Below are 21,949 nucleotides of genomic sequence, written 5' to 3' on the forward strand. Positions count from 1 at the left end.
GGAATGGGAAATGTTTACTGGATTCTGTGATGGCCCCATGATGTAGGGGTAGCATGGGTGCCTCTTACCCGGAGGCCCTCGGTTTGATTCCCGGCCAGGCCAGGGATTTTTCCCTGGTTCTGAGGGCTAGTTCGAGGTCCACTCAGCCTACATGATTACAACTGGGGTGAGATGGCGCACCCGGTCTCGAAAGCCAAGAATACCGACCGAGAGGATTCATCGTGCTGACCACAAAACTCCTCATAACCTGCAGGCCTTCGGGCTAGGCAGCGGTCGATTGGTAGGCCACGGCTCTTCAGGACTGTTGCGCCATGGGGTTTGGTTTGGTTTTTACTGGATTCTGTGCTAGAATACATTCTTCAAGCATAAGGTTACAACTGAGAGGGTAGGGGCTGGTCTGTAGTAAACTAAGTATCTCTAGGCCTAGGATAGAGAAAGCGAAATCTGTCAGCAGACGAATAAGGGCAGAAAATCTCCAGGACAAGAAAATTAGGCAGAAGTACATGGATATGATTAGTGAAAAGTTCAAAACAATAGGCAGTACGCAGGTTGAGGATAACGAAAGAGAATGGGTGGCAGCAAGGGAATGCCCAGAAACAACTGTGTGTAAAGATAAGAAAAAGCAAACAGCTTGGTGGAATGATGAAGTGAGGGTTCTTGTAAATGTAGAAGGAAGGCGTATCTGAAATGGCTCCAAACAAGGACTGATGCAGACAGGGCATTGTATGCAGATGAAAGAAATAGAACAAAACAAGTAACACTGGCCTGCAAAATAATTTTTTCCTCCAGTAAATGGTTTAATCGGTGATCTTACCTGACTTAGGTGTGCTGAGTTCAAATCTACATTCCGTTCTTCAGTGTCACTTAAGGATTTTTCATAACAGCCACATAATTACTTTTAATAACATGATTTTGATTACATTTCACTCAATTTTAGACACCTCTTAAAGATCTGCAAAACAGTTATTTAATGCGTGACCATAGACGACTTGTCCAAAAAAGAACTTTTTTCTTTCTGAGATGTTAAAGGTGATTGTAAATACCGTATTTACTCGCATATTAGATCCCCTCCTTTTTTTTCCACTTTTACAGCCAAAATAAGTAAATGGGTGTCCAATATGTGATACCCTCAAATTTTGTGCAGTGAACACATGACCTCTAGGTTATAAAGAGCAATAAATTGTAATGTAATCATTCTACACTGTTCTTTAACAAACTTATGAATGTATTCTGCATTTTACTAGCTATTTTCATTGGAAGGCAGTATTTCTAAATTTAAAAAGACCAATAAATGCTGAACACACAACTTTTAGTCCTACATATAAAGTAAATATAGTCCGTTTTAGTTACTATTTTATCATGTTGTTCGTTTCATCACATTAAGTGTTCTGATGAGGTTTATGTCAGGAAGGGCATTCCGTCGTAAAACTCGCTAAGAAGATTCGTCTCGCTTCATATTTGACCCTGAGGAGAAAAGGGTTAAAGGTATCTTATTATCATATTATGGGTTATTAATCAAAAGAACTTAATGGTCAGTTGTTTGTCTTTGACAACTGAGCAGTAGGCCTACCACACAGTAAACCTGATCACAGCTTTCATTTGAATTATCACCATCTTGGGCCACCAACTTCCCTTCTACTGGCGTGTCGTCATTCCAAATGACGTCATCTTCACTGTCATCTCATCAATCATGCAATGGCATCGAGAGCATTCAATATTGCGACTTTTTGAAACTTTTAGAAATAGTTTCGTTCCAGACTATAGAGTCCAAAAAGTGAGAATCTATTCGCAAATGGTTTCTGGAGATGGTGTCTGTTATTTCCAGCTGGGTATGTGAAGCAGAAGCCACCCCTTCTGAATAAAGCCACGCTGTAATAAGCGTGCCAATACACCAGCTGATAACCAGCATATGTTACGAGTTGTACTTCCAAATGTAATACACAATGACTTGAAGCATTCTTTGGATAATTGCAACTGTTAAAAGCCAGACCTTTTATTTTTTAAGTATATTCCACGCTTGTTCTCTACGTTTATCACATCAGAGTTTACCTAAACAGCTGTAATTGAGATAAGAGACACCACATTGTGTAGGTTAGGTATGCTATCAAATGCCCGGATACGCTCGAAATTTCACAACGGAAAGTATGAAAATAAAAAACAGGAAAGCTGGCCGCATTTATGGATATCTACAGGTGCGGCGGTAATGCGTTTTATTATCATAATGTTTAATTTCTTACATTCGTTGTCTCGATTTTTTTATTAACGCATGGCACGTTTTGTTTGGCGTCTCCGAAAATCGTAAAAGTAATATATATATTTTTTTGCTAGGGGCTTTACGTCGCACCGACACAGATAGGTCTTATGGCGACGATGGGACAGGAAAGGCCTAGGAGTTGGAAGGAAGCGGCCGTGGCCTTAATTAAGATACAGCCCCAGCATTTGCCTGGTGTGAAAATGGGAAACCACGGAAAACCATTTTCAGGGCTGCCGATAGTGGGATTCGAACCTACTATCTCCCGGATGCAAGCTCACAGCCGCACGCCTCTACGCCCACGGCCAACTCGCCCGGTCGTAAAAGTAATTAGTGGAGATGTAAAATCATTATTACTTGTTAGATAAGTTGCCAAGTAAAACAATCATTACATTATCATGTAATACACTTAAGAAAATGGAAATTGCAACACCATGAAGGCATTGGTCGTTTGTGTTGATTTTTAAGATACGGAACGATGCCATGTAAGTATGTAAACGATCAAAGTTTCAGACCCGTTGGATTGTTGCTACAGGTCTCCCCACGTGATTGGTCGTGGAGGAATCAACTCCAGTATATGGACTCTGGTGTAGTGCAGTTGACTTGCAGTCTGTGCAGTGAAGTGTTCCCCACGCTATCAACTGTCACCGTTTGAGAGGGCTCGGATAATTGGGCTGTGAGGCTGGATTATCACTAAGGCCTGTCACTGCACGTGTTGGCCGACAGGCATCTACGGTACAACGTGTATGGCAGCAGTGGTCAAATGAAGGTACCACACTCGTAGACCTGGCACAGGCCCAGCGCGACAGACAACTGTGAGATAGGATCGCCGCATCATTTGGATGGCCCAGATGGAACCCCATAAAACAGCAGCGCAAATTCGAGCAGCTGTGGCACCCCACATTAAAACAACAAACAGTTGGTAATCGCCTGCGTGCAGCTGGCTTACGAGCCCGTGTCCCTGCAGAAGGTGTTCCATTGACCCCGGAACAGCGATGTGTAAGGCTGGCCTGGTGTCGAGAAAGATCGACGTGGGTCGACGAATGGCATAGGGTCGTCTTTAGTGATGAATCACGCTTCTATCTTGCCCGCAGTGATCGCCAGAATCGTGTGCACCGACGTACTGGGGAGAGGGGCCGCCCAGATCTTATTGTCGAGAGGCACACAGGGCCAACACCAAGCATTATGGTCTGGGGAGCTATTGGCTTTAATCTGAAATCACAATTAGTGCTTGTTGAGGGCACTATGACTGCTCGACAGTACGTTGATAGGGTACTCAATCCAGTGGTTGTCCCTATGATGGCGAACATTGCTAATGGGATGTTTCAGCAGGACAATGCCCGGGTTCACACTGCACGCATCTCCAGAGAAGCTCTCCATGACATCACAACCTTAGAATGGCCCACCAGATCCCCGGACCTCAGTCCTATTGAGCATGTGTGGGACATGATGGGTCAACAACTGGCCAACCGTCCTCAGCCACCCACAACTCTGGAACAACTGACCCGTGCAGTACTGCAAGCATGGGCCACAATTCCTCAGGAAGCGATCCAGGGCCTTATTGACTCCATGCCTCGACGAATTCATCAATGTATTGCAGCTCGTGGTGGGCACATCCTGTATTGATTGTTGTCCAAACTTGTGGTCAGAGGGACCTGAAAGTGTAATCATCGAATCACAACCGAACACTCGTCCTGCATGTTCAATTGCAGCAATGTAGCACCACTCCTTCTGGGTGTTGCAATTTCCATTTTCTTCAGTGTACATCATAAAGTTTCCACAGCATTCAATATATCTGATACCATATAACACTGAGGTTGTGTTTTATTTTCATGTAGGGGTGCTAGGGATGTCTTACCCCGTGGTAGTTTTTTTTTTTTTTTTCCAGATAGTAAATCATAATATGTACGGTATTCCAACAATTGTTGTTATTACTGGCAATTCTTTTTGTATGTGATAAAATTATTTTCATATTTCCATAAATTTGCATAGTGTAAGAATTTTAGGATATCTTTTTTTTTTTGATATCTTGTAAATGGTACATGATAAAGCACTTTTTCTACTTCACTGAATTCTACACCCTAATATTAACATTGTTCACGTATTTTGATGCCTGGTATACATTTTCAAAGCATGATGAAATGCATTAAAATTTCCTTAAATTTACATTAAATCTCAAACATCTATCTCCCTCGGGGGAGCCTATTAACCCCTAGAGGCGCGTCCCCGGGTGGCGGATAGGGAGACCCTACAATTCAGTAGGACTGGTTGAAATACCAAATACAACCCGCGGACCAACAGACAGCCCAGTTCCTGGGGGCTTTAAAATACTGGGTCACCCTCTTTCCAGGGGTCACAAATATGGAGAGCCCAAGCCCAGGGTATGGGTGAAGACCCCAACAGCATCAGTGGCGGAAAAGGTGGATTTCGGTACATCGGTGGCGCAAGATAGAAACTTGTAGAGTAGCTACAGAAGGTATCTGTACTCCAGTCGAGCGTCCTAGAATAACACCTGGCAATAGGTACAAAATACCTTACGGAGTGGCAATCCCATCGTAATAACAGCCTATATATGTAAAGCGACGTGCAGTTCTCAGGGTACTGGGGGAACTGTGAGAAATTTGCAACCAGTGACTACCATTAAGATAACAATAGTAAATCTTATGACCCTGACAGGAAAGGCAGAGGAAGTAGTAGATTTCATGGTGTAATGTGGGGAGGGACGGGATGGTAGGTAGCATGCTAGGTAATGTACTTTAACAATGGTTGATATAGTTAACAATATGAATACTGATGTATGAATGCTAAATCAAATACAAATCTGACTAGCAGTTGAATAAAAAATCGACGACTAGACCATAAGACGTATACAGTAAAGGGCACAAAGTAAATTGTTATCAAAAAAGAATAAGTACCATAAAGCACTCATCCGAGGCAAAAATGGGAACAGTAAAAGGTATATAATTAAAGACTGAACCTCATCAAGTTGGTAGAGTTAGTGCGGTAAGTACACAGTATACAAGGGTAAAATGGAAAGATTTAGGACAGTCAGGCAGTTCATAACAACCCAGTTAAAATGCAAAATGTATTTGTAACACCATTAAGAGACAGAGAATTTATTATAGTAAGTGAGACTCACAAATATCGACACCAGGTTTTGCGATACTTTGTTTTAAACATGAAAATAGAATTTCAAATACATAAGGAGATCTTTAAGAAACTTGATAATTTAGATCGTTACTAGAGTTTACAGTATCACTTTCGTAATACATAAAGAAGACTATAAGAGATTTGATCATGACTAGACTTACTATATTTCAAAGGTAATAAATAACAAGATTATAGGAGATCTAATTATTAGATCGTTACTAGACTCTTCGATAATACAAGATTTAATCGACCCAAAGAAAGTGTTATGCGTAAATATCTCCAGAATAATTTAATCTATATAAATTCATGTAGATCCAAACTACATTAAATGTGGTATGTATTGAACAGGTCGTTTCATTAAATTATTCTGGAGATATTTATGCATAATGCCATTTTCAATACGGAACAAGAATGAGAATTATTACTTGTAACCAAAGAAAGTGGTCAAAGATAACAATTTAACACCTTAGAACAAAATATGGATAATAGATAAACACCAGTAATGATGGCAATGGAATGTGAAGGCCACTTTTACACGATTAAAATCACAAGAATGATCACAAAAGATTAGAGGGATAGGAAAGGAAGTGAACGGGAACAGGAAGCAGTGTTAATAAAGACATGGGAAAAAGAAAGCGTACAGAATTAGCGAGGGTGAAACAAGGCGAAAATCAGGCTGCTTCAATTTTAAAAGTTATTCCAACACACCCACATAAGTCGTATTGAACAGTTCTGTATCTGGGAGTCTTTCACTTGATTAGCCTCCAAACGTTCGCTCAAGCTACGAGTCTTTGTGGTGCAATCATGCAAGATTTTTAACTAAGTCCAGAAGAAGGAAGCTCATAATATTAAGCACTGAGAAGTGACCTACTAGAGGACTAAGGTCCAAATTGCAGATGATGCCTGAAGGGCAAAATTAAAGTAAATTTAAGTCAAAGTATCAAGAACAGCATTATGAACTTTGCTCACCCAGCATGACGATGACAGTTATAAAGATGTTACGTTGAAGTTGAATATCAAAGATCACAACGGACCAGCCGTCTGCGAAAACAGTTTCGGCTCCCTCCACACAATTTAACACACAATGCCTGAGCTACAAGGCAGCAGCGACTTTTATAGGGGAGAGTAGCAGAGCCGAGAACATACAAAAACAACGCATGACGTAAGTGTGACGTGACAGAAGGGAGGCCAAGAAGCAGGAGCAGCAGTGCAGTCACTACAGTAGTCAGCTGAGTAAGCAGATGGAGCAGACCGTGCAGGATGAGTCAGAAGTTGCAATAAACACAGTAGCAGGCCAGCAAAGTAGGCAGAAGGTAAGGTAGAACATCGACGTAGTAGATATTATTAGGGAGCACATAACAATGGAGAAGGAGAAGGTGGAAATGATGGGGCTGAGTGAAGTGAAATAGGAAGGTAATGGAAGGAAGAAATTGAGGAAAAGATACACATTATACTGGAGTGGTGGCTAAGAGGCAATAAACGGAGTGTGACTAATTATTTCAAAGCAACTGGAGGAGTTTGCTGAAGTGGCAGAATGTGTTAGTGATAGAATAATGAAGATTAGACTAAAGATGAATGAAGTGATGGACTTCATGCAAGTGTACGCACCACAGACGGGAAACAGGGAAGAAGATATTGAAGAATTCTTGGAGAAAGTAAAAAGAGAAATTTCAGGTGGGGGTAGTGGTTATTATGGGAAATCTGAATGCACAGGTCAGAAACGAGAGACAAGGAAAGGAAGAAGTCATTGGACCATATTTATTTATTTATTTGTGTCTTTATTAAGTGGCGAAGTTAGGGCTCTTGGCCCTCTCTTACACTTAACCACATACATTTTTTTTATTTTTACAGTATTTATCCAAAATATCATTGTAATAAATTACTTATTGAGATATGTAAGTCAGATAAGGAATTACAATAATACAATTAATTAAGGTTACTACTGATGAAAAATTATAGGATAAATAGAGAGTGGATAATAATGAAAAAAATATATATATATCAACTTATAACCTAAAGAATATATCTACAACTAGCTTAAAGGAAAACTTATTGAAATATAACTGAATATTAGTATGTTACAGTCTGAGTGTACTAAAATCGATGTTACTATGTAGTCTATTTCTACGGATAGGGGAAAAAGAATCGCAAAGGAGAGGAACTAGTAAACTTCTGTGAAAGGAATGGAACTGATAGTGGGGAATACACGGTTTCAAAAGAAAAACAGCAGGAAAATGACAAGATATGGGTGGGCTGACAGAAGAACAAAAATCAGTAACTGACTACTTTTTGGTGGAAAGGACAAATTGCAGGAAGTTGATGGATATGACAGCTTTACCAGAAGAAGCATTTGATGGGGCCATAGAGTTGTGGTGGCAAAATTACAGTTGGGAAAAGTGGAAAACTAAAAGAGATAAGAGAAAGCAAAATAAAAGTATGGAAATTGAAAGACAAAAATGTACAGGAAGATTTTCAGGAGAGATTGAAGCAACAAATCCCAGTTACTGAAGTGGAAAATGTAGAAGAGGAGTGGGCCAATTTTAAAAAGTCATTTGTTAGTGCAACAGAGAGTGCTTGTGGCAGGACATCTATAAGAGTCAAAGAAAAGGAGACACCGTGGTGATATGAGGAAGTGGTGAAAGAAAGGAAGACAGCCTGGCAAGAATGGAACTGAGATCAAACAGAAGAAACCAAAAGGAAGTATCTCACCAGTAAACGGAGATGTAAGAAGGTGGTAGGAGAAGAAAAGAAGAGATGGGAAGAATTTACACAAAAAATGGAAGCGGATGTAAGTGGCAGTAAAAGGATGCTGTATGGACTTATAAGAAGTAAGAGGTCAGAAAGAGTTACCACGAAGCTAGTGAAAAAAGGAAGATGGAGAATTGTTAACACACCCAGAAGAGATAAAGAGAAGATGGAAGGAGTATTTTAATAAGCTACTTAATGTGAAAAACTGTACAGGGGAGATAGATGCAATACAGTGTGAGGACTCAACAACAGAGGATGATGTAACAATGCAGGAGGTGGAGTTAGCGGTACAAAAGATTAAGACAGGAAAAGCAACAGTAATGGATGAAATCAGTGACGAAATGATAAAGGCTGCTGGACCTGTTGGTATGCAATGGTTGTACCAACTACTAAAGTGTATGTGGAAACACAAATGTGTACCAGAAGAGTGGAAAAAAGGGATAGTAAAACCAGTGTTTAACTCTTATACGCTCAGCGAGCCGATCTCTCGGCTCGAGTGGTATTGCTGAAAACACTCAGCATGCCGATCCATCGGCTCTGTGTTCGGATGGCTGTATTAGTACTATAATAGACTCCCAGATGTCAGGAAAAGGCAGCAACAGTAGCTTTTGGAATTAGTTTACAGTTTTCTCGAGAGATAGAGACTCTACCCTCATCTGTTTGAAACAAATGAAATTATAAAACCGTGTATGTTTACCGTATGGCGAGTTGAAGTGTACTGTTTGCGAGTATAGTCTTGTTTAAGCTTCAAAATAAGTCGTGTTTTCCTTCGTTATATTGTTTCCATTTTAATAGTAGTTTATTGTTTGTTATATTTTGTTTATATTCAACATTCATCGGTGTTCTGAAGTGAAGTTTAGTTTAACATTTCGTGTTATTAGATTTTCGTGCCGCGAGTAGGCCTAATTTTTTAAATGGCTGGGCCAAGTTCTAGGCTAAATAATTCTGAAGACTTGGATTATTTAGAATATTTAGACGATGACAGTGACTTTATAGCCGAGAGTGATTCGGATTTTATAGATGGTGATGATGATGATATGGATGATGAAGATTACAGAGAGATTCTGTCACCTGAAAATCCTCTCTCTCTTCCATTTCAATATCATGAATTATCTGGGCCCGAACACATGCCACCTCCTGAGTCTTTTCCAATAGCCTACTTCCTTTTGTTTTTCACAGATTTTATTCTATCACTTATGGTGACAGGATCTAATCAATATGCCCAGCAATTCATCACAAGTAAGGGAGATAATGTTCCTGCCTCTCTAAAGAATTGGGTCAGGATCACACTGTCTGAAATAAAAGGATTTATTGCATGTCTTCTTAATATGGGTATCAACAGAAAACCAACCATTGCCTCTTACTGGTCTACACTGCCTTCTCAGTTCAACCCTTGGTTCCCTTTACTAAACATTGCTGCGGTTCTTTCATCTTGTAAACAACGAGGGATTGCCAGGGCCAGGACAAACATGATATGATCCCTGTGCAAAGTATCAACCATTAGTGGATCATGCCAACAGGGTGTTTAGGCACCACTATACACCACACCAGGAGATCAGCATTGATGAGTCTCTTGTAGGAACTAAAAATAAAATCAGCCTTCTCCAATACCTGCCCAACAAACACCACCACCGCTGGTGGATCAAATTTTGGATGAAGTGTGATTCTGTTTCCAATTACTGCCTGGGTTTCTTTACCTATAGGGGTGCCAGATCTCAAGAAGACAGACACAATATTATAAAACATGGTTTGGGATATATTGTTGTGAAAAAGCTCCTAGTGATGGGTGGTTACCTCAACAAGGGTTACCATGTCTTTGTTGACAACTATTTCATGTCTGTACCACTTGTGCGCCATCTATACCTTCTTGGTACATATGTAACAGGAACTGTTAGGAGAAATAGGAAATATTTGCCTCAGAATTTTAAAAATAAATTTTCTGTTGGACAGAAACAGTATTTTAGGTCAGGTCCAATGTTAGCATGTGCATTCAGAGAAAAGAAGTCCCAGAAGAACCCAGTCATTGTCCTGTCTAGACATGCAATAGCCCAAGAACAGGAAATTCCAGCAACCCACAACAGTGCCAACAGCAATTCTAAACCAGCAATAATAACATCCTATAATAAATTCATGGGTGGGATTGACACCTCAGACATGATGTTATACAGTTACCTTGATGAGAGGCGGACTGTACGGTACTGGAAGAAGGTGGCATTCAATATCATTGCTAGAATGGTACTGAACAGCTACATTCTTTATAAGGAAAACAATAAGGGATCAGGGAAAATAAAGTCTAGACTGCACTATACAGTATCAATAATTGAGAGCCTAGGGGAGGAGTGGATTACCACAAAATTAAGTGCCATCCATGATCAAAGAGGACCGAAGGGGGTGAGGAAGCTTCCTGAGAAGGAGGAGTCCAACTGTGTTGTATGCAGTACTAAGGAAAAGAGGAGGAGGGCCAGAACAGTATGCACTAGGTGTAAAAAGGGTCTGCATGGAGAGCGTTTTCCAAAACACAAATGCTGACACCAAAAGGTACGTGTACAGTTCTTTATGTCAAGTGCTATAAATAATGACTAAATAAGAATACAAAAAACAAAATTATATCATGTTACACAGGATTACTTGCTCTTATTTTCAGAATGGCTGATCAAAAATATCACTAAAGAACAGATTACTTTTCTAGTACAGTAGAAGTCCACTATAGCGAGTACGGCATATAACGAGAACTCCGTTATAGCGACGACATTTTTCTGTCCCTTCAAAATTCCTATCTTAAACTGTGTATCGTCCTTCGGTTACAGCGAGAACCCTATCACTGGCGCATCCATTATTACGAGCGATTAAGCACGCCCGATTTTTTCCGTTACCGATATTTATGCACCCCAGCGATGATATTGCATGCGATCGATTACCTTCGGCATCGTTTCCTCGCTATGTGCACTAACGATTTCTCTCGTCGGCATTCGAAGGCGATGTCGGAGTCGATTAGTAATATCCGTCGACAGTTGTTCCGTAAAGAAAATTCGAAATGAAAGAGAACATACTTTCGTAATAAATGCGTAAATAACGTGTCCGATAATGGTTGTTAACTCGTTAAATATAAGGCTGACTAAACTGCCGCTTAATTTTGAGGCTAAATACTGCAATTAAGTAAGAATGGGATACACCTTGAGATATGGCAGAGTGCTTAACTGATTTCAGAGGTTAGTTTATATTTTGTCGCGTCTGGTTAAATTATGCAAAGGCTATTATGAAAATTTATAGTGAGAAAGGTATAATTTCCCTACTGGCGCTTGAAGTGTGTTTTCATCATACGTATAGTACGGTTAAGTTAGGATACGTGACGCTGTTTGAATAAGAAAACTGAAACGTTTGCAACAAAATGCTATCGATCATCATCGGTACGGTATAGTTTTCTCACTCTGTGCATTTACGAGCTCTCTTGTTGACATTCAAAGGCGATGTTGGAGTTTATTAGTAATACCCATTGACTGCTGTTCTCTACAGAAAATTCGAAATGAAAGAGGAAAACACATTTTCGTAATAAATGCGTAAATAACTTATATTTATTACCATTGTTTTAGTAGTTTATTAATCCGTGCAGAATTAGGACAACCAGGTTATTTAATTGGTGACGATCAAATTTATAATGTAATCGTCACTGCTCACGCATTTGTAATAATTTTCTTCATGGTAATGCCCATCATAATTGGGGGGTAAATAACTGACTCCATATGTTCTAATAAAGGGTATAAACCATATTGATCCTAAAAAATTAGATATTATAAATACCTTTAAGGACAATAAGTTATAAGATAAAGAAAATTTAGATACCTCATATCCAAGCCAACCTCCTAACACTCTCACAATTAAAGCTAATAATTTTAAAGTTAAGGTAATTAAAGTTAAACCTAGAAATAAGAGGGAATTGTCGTATTGATGGAATCATTTAATTATTCCTATAGTAGTTGTTATAGCTCCAATAGACTCGTTAAAAATACTGAAGTAAACGATATCTTAATTTTAATGTTATATAAGGAAATTAAGTAATAATGTGATACACCTCAAGATATGGCAGAGTACATCACTGATTTCAGAGGATATTTGGTATCTTCTCGCGTCTAGTTACGGCTATTTACATGTAAATTTTTCGCGAGGAGCTTATTTCTCTACATGCGTTTCAAATATGTTTTCATGATAGACTATATATACGGTTAGGTTAGGTGACGCTGTTTGAAGAAGAAGGCTGAGGTGTTTGCTACAGAAGTCTCTGGAATGATACCGTATTTCTCCGAATCCAAGACTTTTTTCCCTCAGAATCTCATGCGAAAACTCGAGGGTTGTTGCATTCGCGGCTTAACAGTAAGTTAATGGATACCACTGGCAACTATCGTGGTAACCACGCTGCTTCTTTTCACATGCGCACAGAACTCGTTGACAATAAACGACCGCCTCTTTACTACACATCGCTAGCCGCGACAACCGGTTGTACAGAGCCTGTGCGTTTCTCAAATCTGCAGAATGGCATCAAAGCGTGCGACCCTTCGATTTCTTAGAAAAGCAATGGCTACTCAGTGGCAGAGTCATAACGCGTCTATTGTACTTGACGCTTAGTAAAATTAAGGTTTATATACAGCAGGAATATTTTCGTGATGGATAGTCGTATTGTAAAGATACGTGGAAAAGGTATTGCCGGCAAATTTTCAACGGGTTCTAGTTGATATTATGATGCCAATTATAAGTTAATGTTTATTAAACACACGATAATGTAGAATAATTGTGCAGCCGCAAGTAAATACGGCATAGGCCTAACTAAAGCCAATATTTGGTGTTAGCGTGAAGACAAAGAGCTAAAAAAATGCGTACTGTACAAAAAATACATTCAGTGGTCCGCAACAAGGACGCTTTAAAGAAGTCAAAGATGAAATTGTGAGGTATGTGCACGGAAAACGCAAGGGCGGAATGGCCATACCGTGGCGCAATAAACTCGTTCCTTGATTTTCAACGTTCGCGATTAGGCCAATACTTCGCTAGCTGCTGAATTTGGCCGAACCCGACAAGCGAGACGTGCGTGTAGCGGCAGCCGGTTATATCTGACGCTGCGTAAAAGTAACAGTTTTATAGACAGCAAGAATAATTTCCTGATGGATCGTTGTATTGTAGAGACGCATGGAATAGGTATTGCCGGAAAATTTTCAATGAGTTCTCTTTGGTATTATGATGCCAATGTTGAGTTAATGGTCCTTAAAGCCACGGAAATAAATAATTGTGCAGCCGCCAAAAATAAAGAAATGCGGCGTGACGAAAGTCAATGTTCGACGTCTAAAAATAGTCAAAAAATGCGTAGGCCTACTGTAAGACAAGGCATTCATATGATTTTACAAACTTCTTTTTGAGCATTATTTAAATTTTTTGAAGGAAAAAGTGGGGTTCATCTTGGATTCGGAGATATACGGTACTATATTTTTTTCAGAATGAAATTAAACATACACCTTCACGTAGTATCGGATTACGAAAAATAACAAACAAGTAAGCCGTAGTGTGGATATCATCTACGGAAACGCAAGTTTTGAACAAACTGATTGCTGTTTCATACCGATTTTAAAGTGCATGGAGGGTTTTGCGACTTTTATACAAAAATCGGATATAACGACAATCCGTTATAGCGAGTAAATTTTTCGCTGTTATGAATTCTCGCTATAACAGACTTCTACTGTATTTGAAAAACGATTTTTAGATTTTTGTAATATATATCCTGATTTGCTAATTTTTTTTGGGAGTAAACTTTGCCATGAATAACTTTGCAAATTTTTTCCTAAAACTATATTGAATAATGTACTATTGTGATTTTTTCAATTTTTTATCTGGGAATTCCTTTATACGGTGATTTTTTACATTTTAACCTGCATAATCATGAAAAATGGCCTGAGTGTTTTGGGCATGACTGGTGAAAATAGCCTGAGAGCAAAAGGGTTAAGAAAGGGGACAAAAAAGTTTGTGGTAACTATAGAGGAATCACACTTATATCGCAGGTAGTTAAAATACTGGAAAGGATATTAGAAAAAAGAATGGGAAGAAAGATTGAAGGAGAGTTACAAGAGGAACAATATGGCTTCACGAGTGGAAGATACAGTGGACCCAATCTTTAGCGCGAGACAGCTGATGGAAAAGAACTGGGAATATGGAAAGGATCTGGTCATGACTTTCATACATATAGAAAAGGCAGTGTTCCCAGGGAGAAGGTTTGGAACACCATAGTTAAAAAGAGACTCGGAAGAGAAATGTTAGAAATGGTGCAAGAAATGTACAACTGTGTTAGCAGAGTACTGACCCCAGTTGAAAAACAGAATGGTTTAGGAATAAGACTGTAAGACTGGACTAAGACAGAGGACCTATTTTGTTTATTATGGTCATGGACGAAATTGTAAGGGAAACAAATGAAGCCCATGGAGATAAAGAGGTGAAGATACCGCTATTTGCAGATGATATCTAATAACACAAAATCTGTATGTGTTATGGCAAAACGGATGGTGTTTCCAAGATCAGCACATCCTTTTCCATATGATCCACCTATTTTCACCAAACCGGGAAATCATTGCAGGCTTGTGTAATTGCTGAATCCAAGAAGAAGTTGTGGGGAGATTTTGGTAATAACCTGGAGAGGCTAGGTCAAGCAACATGGAAACCTTTCTGGACAGTAATAAAGAATCTCACAAAGGGAGGGAAAAAGGAAATGAATTTTTTGGGGGGTAAATCAGGTGAACTCATAGATCCAAAGGAAATACTGCAGAGGTGGAAGGAATATCTTGAAAATCTTCTCAACCTAAAAGGAAATCTTTCAGGTGACATCACAAACAACTGAGCTCACGGGCAGCAGGACAAAGATGTTGGTGAAATTATCCTTGAGGAAGTGAAAGGAATGGTAAATAAACATGTTCACACAGCAGCAGAATTAGATTAAATTAGATCTGAAATGGTGAAATACAGTGGGAAGGCAGGGATGAAATGGCTTCTTAGAGTAATAAGATTAGGATGGAATGTTGGTAAGGTACCTTCTAATTGGACGAAAGCAGTAAATGCACCTATTTATAAGTAAGGGAACAGGAAGTACTACAACAACTATCGAAGTATTTCACTGATCAGTATACCAGGCAAAGTGTTCCCTGGCATTTTAGAAGTGAGGGTGCAATTAGTGGTTAGAAAGTTGGATGAAAACCAGTGAGGTTTCAAACCACAGAGAAGCTATCAGGATCAGATTTTCAGTACGTGCCAGGTAATTGAAAAATGCTACGAGAGGAATAGACAGTTATGTATATGTTTCGTAGATCTAGATAAGACATATGACAGAGTACCGAGGGAATCAATCAAAGCAATCCAAGGAATTTATGTTGACAATTGTGCTGCAGCAACAATTGATTGTAGAATGAGGTCTTGGTAAAGGTACTTACAGGGGTTAGACAAGGCGGTAATATTTCACTTTTGTTTTTTACATGGATCATCTACTGAAAGATGTTAAGGAGCAGGAAGGGATTCAGTTAGGTGGAAATGTAGTACACAGTTTGGCCAATGCCAACAGTTTTGTCTTAATGGCAGACTGTGCTTAAAGCCTGCAGTCTAATATCTTGGAACGTGAAAATAGGTGCAAGGAATATTATATGAAAATTAGCCTTTGCAAGACTGAAGCAATGTTAGTAGGTAAGAACTGAATGTCGGGTTGGAATACAAAGCTGGAACAGGTAGATCATTTCAAGTACTTAGGATGTATATTCTCCCAGGATGGCAGTATGGTAAGAGAGATTGAATTAAGGTGCAGCAAAGCTAATGCATTAAGCCTGTCATGACCGCAGGTCATATTGCACCCTTCTGTCGTTTATTATGGAGCGAATGGAATTGAGCCAGTCTTGAATCCGTGATCCTCAACAGATAAAGGTCTAGAAAATTGTACCTAAAATTTAGGGAAAGTGTACTCCAGCATCATTAAGGAATAGTGCTTTAAGTGTGGTGCAGTGAGCAAGTGTGTGGCAATCATATTTGAGCATCTTCAAGAAATATTTAATGCATAAAATTCAACATAAATCAAAAGCTTTAGTGGAAGTGTAAGTCCAGTGTAATGTGTAACATTCTGAAATAGAGTTTTCAGTCACTCAGGAGCCAGTACAGGGTCTCAGAACACAACAAGAGGCCCTGAGGGGTAGTTCTCAAAAACATCGCAAGAATAAGTCACGTACACCATGAAGTAAAAACGCAGTGTTATGATGCTGTAGTAAAATATACTGTTCTAGACAATTACGTGGACCAATGCCACGGGAGGATCTTGAGAGCCAATCAGGTCGAAACACATCAGGGTTGTGCAGCAGTGGGGATTGTTATTTGGGAGAACGATGGCAACTTCCAAAAGGACAACTGAAGATAATTTTTGGTGTGCCAGAGGAGTGCGATATAATTCTGGGCAGCATGCAGAATGTGAGTCTGTACCAAGGAGTATGAGACAATTCTGAGCAGTGGATAGAACGAGAGTCTGTACCAAGGAGTAAGACACAATACTGGGCAGCGTGTAGACCGTGAGACAGTATTAAGGGAGTATGAGATCGGGAGACTGTACTAGAAGGAAGCTCCGTAAGAAGTGCCAGAGTAGAGTTTGTACGGGAAGGCTGTTGAGGGCCGTGAGCATACCATATTTACGTGAATAATCCCCTTTTTTTTTTTTTTTTAACTGAGGCACAGAATTGAGGTGTAGGTTTCATTTGAGTCAACGTTGGCATTTTTTTTTTCAAAATCAGCCTTCCTAAAGTTAGGATGCGGGGATTATTCGCGTAAATATGGCTGTATTTATGCGAATAATACCCTTTTTTTTTTTTTAATGACGCACGAAATTGGGGTGCGAGTTTTATTCGAGTCAATGTTGGCAATTTTTTTTTCTTTCAAAATCAGCCTTTCTAAAGTTAAGGTGTGGGGATTATTCGCGTAAGTACGGTAATTATATTCTGAATTAAGACAACAGGGCCACGAGAGACAGTTAAAGACACTACCTGTAAGCAATTGATTTTTGAGCGAGTACTTCCAGGCAAAGACAGTCTGTGAAGTAATAATATTCTTCAAGTCGGTAGAGGTGGTGTGTGAACCAGAGGAAGGTGCTCAAATAGCAAGCACAAGTACACTCGGTGGAGAAAGGACAGAGATAACAGGCAGGCTTCAACCTACATACTGGAGGAGAGGTTTTGAGTTCAAGTTTGTGAAAGTGCATATTTCTTCTGCAAAGAGAAATGGACAATAGCTGAAGGCCAGTGTCCGGGAGAAGCAAGAAAGAAGAAGATACCTGAGCTTAGTATTAATTGAACTTCATGGACCTATGTGTGAAAGTTGTACTTCAACACAGATAATTAGAGGGAATTGAAATTTTGGGAGTTCCCTCAGATTCAATATTTACTGAAGAGTTTAGTTGAACACTGTATATAGCACTTGTAAATACTGCTGAAGTTTGGTAGTATAAGCTGATATTTCAATGGTGTCAGGTCAATCGGATTGTTCTCAATTTAACTTAGAATCGAACCTACGTCCCCAGCCTGTCCAATACTTAACCCATTTGCGTCATATGACAAGCTGTGGTCGCGCACAGTATTTTGACGCATAAATCAAATAAAGAGCATTGCTCATAATTATGTAGAGCCTCACTTATCTTTGTATATTAGATTCCCTTTACAATATAATTTGTAACAATACACACTGTAAGAAACTAGATGCATGTACTGTTGGTAAACAATGCTATTTCTGTGTGACACAGGAATTGCTGAATACGTTTATTTTCATCTGTACTCAGTATTCATTATACAGTAGAACCGGCTTCACGGCATTGACGACAAGAGTTTGAAAGCGCCTGTAGATATTGTCATAGATGGCGATTATGGCAATAATGGAGTTTTGGAAAATGAATCCGAGTTTGATGATAGCGATAGCAACAGTGAGAGTTACTGAAGTGAGCAGAATAGTGAAGAAAGTGAGAGTGGAAGTGATGCGCCAGGTTCTTCCAAACATGCGCGGGCGGTGTCACAAAAGAACCGTACTGTGGAGGAAAAAGGAATAATCCTGGTACATATATACCCATTTTGTGGATACAGCAGTATTTCAGAAATACTTACGAAAAATGTATAGTCTGCCCACCATTCGAAATTGCTATGTTTTTAGAGTACACAGATCAGCTCTTTAAGAAATTATTCCAAATGAAACGCATATTTTTGTGTGACTGGTACGCTCAAACTACGGGTGGGCAAATTAAATCTGCTTCCACAATCAACAATGTGGCCATTTATTGCAACTTGAAAAGGGTTAAAGTCACGACAAGCTCGCAGTTGCAATCAACAGTATTCTGTAAGAAAGAAGTCAGCTCCTAGACTAAACTGTTTCAAAACCAACTTTGCTTTACAGGAGTGAAAGCTGAGTGAACTCAGAATATCTTATTCATAAGTACTGTACACAATAATCAGCTCTGATGGTGGGGTCATGGGACACAAATGGATGAGGATACATTACCCCAGGAGATTAACAGAGTTGGCCATCGAGGGCAAGAGAAGGAAAGGGAGTCAAGACGATGATGGATAGACTCAGTTTCTAATTACACTAGCCAACATGATTTTGCGGTAACATTGAAAACATGTAATTCTTATGGAAATCGCTGCCCTGATTCCGAAAATGATGCTATTTTTTTCCTATCACGTCTAGTTTTGACGCAATTTGGTGTTTTAGTATCTGCATGAATTCGTAAAAAGTAATGTTGAGAGATGTTCTCGCGCAACTTGTTTTAGAATACAATTATATGATTTGATTTGTTATTGTTTGCATTTTATTATAGGTTTATTGCTGTCTAAATTTTCATTTTGTAGTTGAGGGTTTCCTGGCAAGTTCATAACAAACTCCCCTAGATACGCAATAGACCGCGAGGTATGTAGGATTGTAGACAGTTGAGAGTTTGTCTTTCATCTTAGATCACTTGAATAAACAGACGTGTTAAAAGCCCCAGCCCTTATGCAATGTTTATGATGGACAGATAAAGCAGTTTCCTTTCAAAGATAACATTCCGAAAATATTATACTCAAGAAGATGAACTTGTATTTTGTACGGATGTTTCAAATCTTCTATGTCGATTGGGAGAGAGAGAGCATGATCCTAGTAACTGGCGTGTTTTTATTGACTCTTCCAAAATAAGTTTAAAGGCTGTTTTGCTTCATAATACAAATGTTCTGGCATTCGTCCACTTTCACGTTCCACAAAAATGTCTGAAACATACAAGACCTTAAAGTTGGTGCTTGAAAAAATTAAATATCATGAGCATGGGTGGCAAATTTGAGGTGATTTGAAGATCATTGGATTGTTGCTGGGACAACAAAAAGGCTATACAAAATTTCCCTTTTTCCTATGCGAATGGGATAGCAGGGCACAGGATAAACATCGGGATACAGTGAATTGGCCAGAAAGGAAACAACTACAACCAGGATCAAAAAATATCTTGAATGTCTTATTGACCATGAAAAAATTCTACTTCCACCCTTGCACATCAAATTAGGATTGATGAAACTGTATGTCAAGGCATTGGATAAAAGTAGCCTATGCTTCCAATATTTATCCACTAAATTTCCCTCATTATCAGATGCAAAAATCAAAGAAGGCGTATTTGATGGACCACAGATTCGTAAACAGATGGATAAAATTTTCACAGACACGATGACCAAAATTGAGAAAGAGGCATGGAACGCATTCAAAGATGTAGTGACTAAATTCCTTGGCAACATTAAGGACCCTCAATACAAAGAAATTGTAGGGAAAATGTTGGCAAAGTTTAAGGAACTCGGTTGTAATATGAGCCTTAAGCTTCATTTCTTAGCTTTGCATCTGGATTATTTCCCTCCAAATTTAGGAGCTGTCAGTGAAGAACGAGATGAAAGGTTTCACCAGGATCTCAAAGATGCAGAACGACGCTATCAGGGACGTTGGGATGTGAATGTGATGGCCGATGACTGTTGGTCGGTTGCACGAGACGACTCTTCTAGAGATCATTCAAGAACTTCAAAAACCCAGAAATTCCACGGAAAACGGGAAAAGACGGAGGTGTAAATCTAACCTGCACATAATGTAAGTAACAAAACTATGTACGTTTAACCATGTAATTTTTATTCAAGGTACGGTTATATTAATTTAAAAGCAACTGTACAGCCGAAACTAAATAGGCGCTCTATGCTTCAGTTTCACGAATTTCAATATACATTAAAAATATAATACAAACCATCTACAAGCTTATAAAGCAGAATTTATGTGTATTCAATGCATGCAAAATATTCTTACGTTTTGCAAGCTGAAATTTACATTAATACATCAAATTTAATCAGTACTAAGTACAGTTGAACCTGACTTTTACGTATATCAAGGGGAAGAGAAAAAACTACTTGTAACTCAGAATTACTTAGAAATCAGACTTACGCAATACATCACACATTTACTGAAAAACCAATGGAATAGACCTACATGTGTATATCCGTGCAAATAATAAATACATTAAGACAGAAAATATTATTTTGAACTTGGCCTGGCCTTAAATAAATCAGATAGTTTGGCTTGTTTCACTTTTCTTGCATTAAGAATATAAACCTCATTCAGCAAACTTGGTAATACATTCAAAGCATTTTCACTTCAACTTTTCGCACTGATGGAAGCCTACACACTTCAATTGCACTTTAACACTTCACTCAGTTCAGGTGTCAAGATTCAAGTCGTTATCTCCATCTCCAATGTCACTATCGCTTGTAGCTGGTCCATCACCGCCGCGTTGTTGGCATACATCAGCAATAATCTCTTCATCCAGTAGTTCTCCACATACAACCAGAGTGTCATCGAAATGCACAAAAGTAACGAATTCTATTTTTTATACACTCACCGTTAACTCATTACCAGACAAAACTTCGTCCCTTTAATCACATCATAATTAGAGGCAGCCTCTTCTCGTAAGACACCAGTTTTGCAGGAACGGTTGCTGATTGTGGAGGATGACACCTGCTTCCAGGCAGCCGAAATAAAGTTCATGGCTTGTAGCAAATTAATGGAGAGAGGTTCATTTCCTGCATCACTCAGTGTTATTAAATGTTGAACCAGCATTTTTCTATAATGCACTTTGAAATTTGCAATGATGCCCAAATCAAGCGGTTGTAGAACGCTGGTACAGTTAGGAAGGAAAAATTCCATTCGGATATTCTCCAGAACGATTTGAGGTGGATGTACTGCACATCGATCCATAAAATGAAGGATCTTCTTCTGTTTCTTTTTCATTTTAATGTCCAGTTTTTTCAACTACTGTTCCATTGGATTCAACTTCCTTAGGTTTTGTTTTCGCATCCTTAAAACACCTCGGATTCTTCGATTTTCTTATCACAAGTGGAGGAAGTTTGTCAGATCCACCTACATTGGTGGCGAGAAGTACTGTTACACGAATTTTATTTTTCTTCCCTCCGTGGCATGAGTCACCTTTTTCAGCTAATGTCTTATCAGGAAGGAGATTGTAGAATAGGCCGGTCTCATCACAGTTGTAGATGTTTGGAGGCTGATAATCGCTTACGATACCCAGCAGAACCTTCTCTTTCCAGTGTTGCACCATGACGTCGTCTGCAGATTTTGAGTCACCGCAAATTGTTCTCCCTGTAATTCCATGATGATATTTAAATCCTTGCAACCATCCCGATGAAGCCTTGAAAGCAGCAGTGATACTCATCATTTTAGCTAAATCTATCGCCTTTGCCTTCAGCATGTCTGCAC

At 39.2% G+C, this 21,949-nt stretch overlaps 1 protein-coding gene and 1 pseudogene across 3 annotated transcripts in view; one reads left to right on the plus strand and one right to left on the minus strand.

Moving 5' to 3' along the window:
• The window catches only part of LOC136866522 (zinc finger FYVE domain-containing protein 21), a 126,168-nt gene that overhangs the window by 74,197 nt on the left and 30,022 nt on the right, over positions 1–21,949 (minus strand). The window lies entirely within an intron of this gene.
• On the plus strand, positions 9,244–10,678 carry LOC136866516 (piggyBac transposable element-derived protein 4-like; annotated as a pseudogene).

Source organism: Anabrus simplex, chromosome 1 (assembly GCF_040414725.1).
Source record: "Anabrus simplex isolate iqAnaSimp1 chromosome 1, ASM4041472v1, whole genome shotgun sequence".
Classification (NCBI taxonomy): domain Eukaryota; kingdom Metazoa; phylum Arthropoda; class Insecta; order Orthoptera; family Tettigoniidae; genus Anabrus; species Anabrus simplex.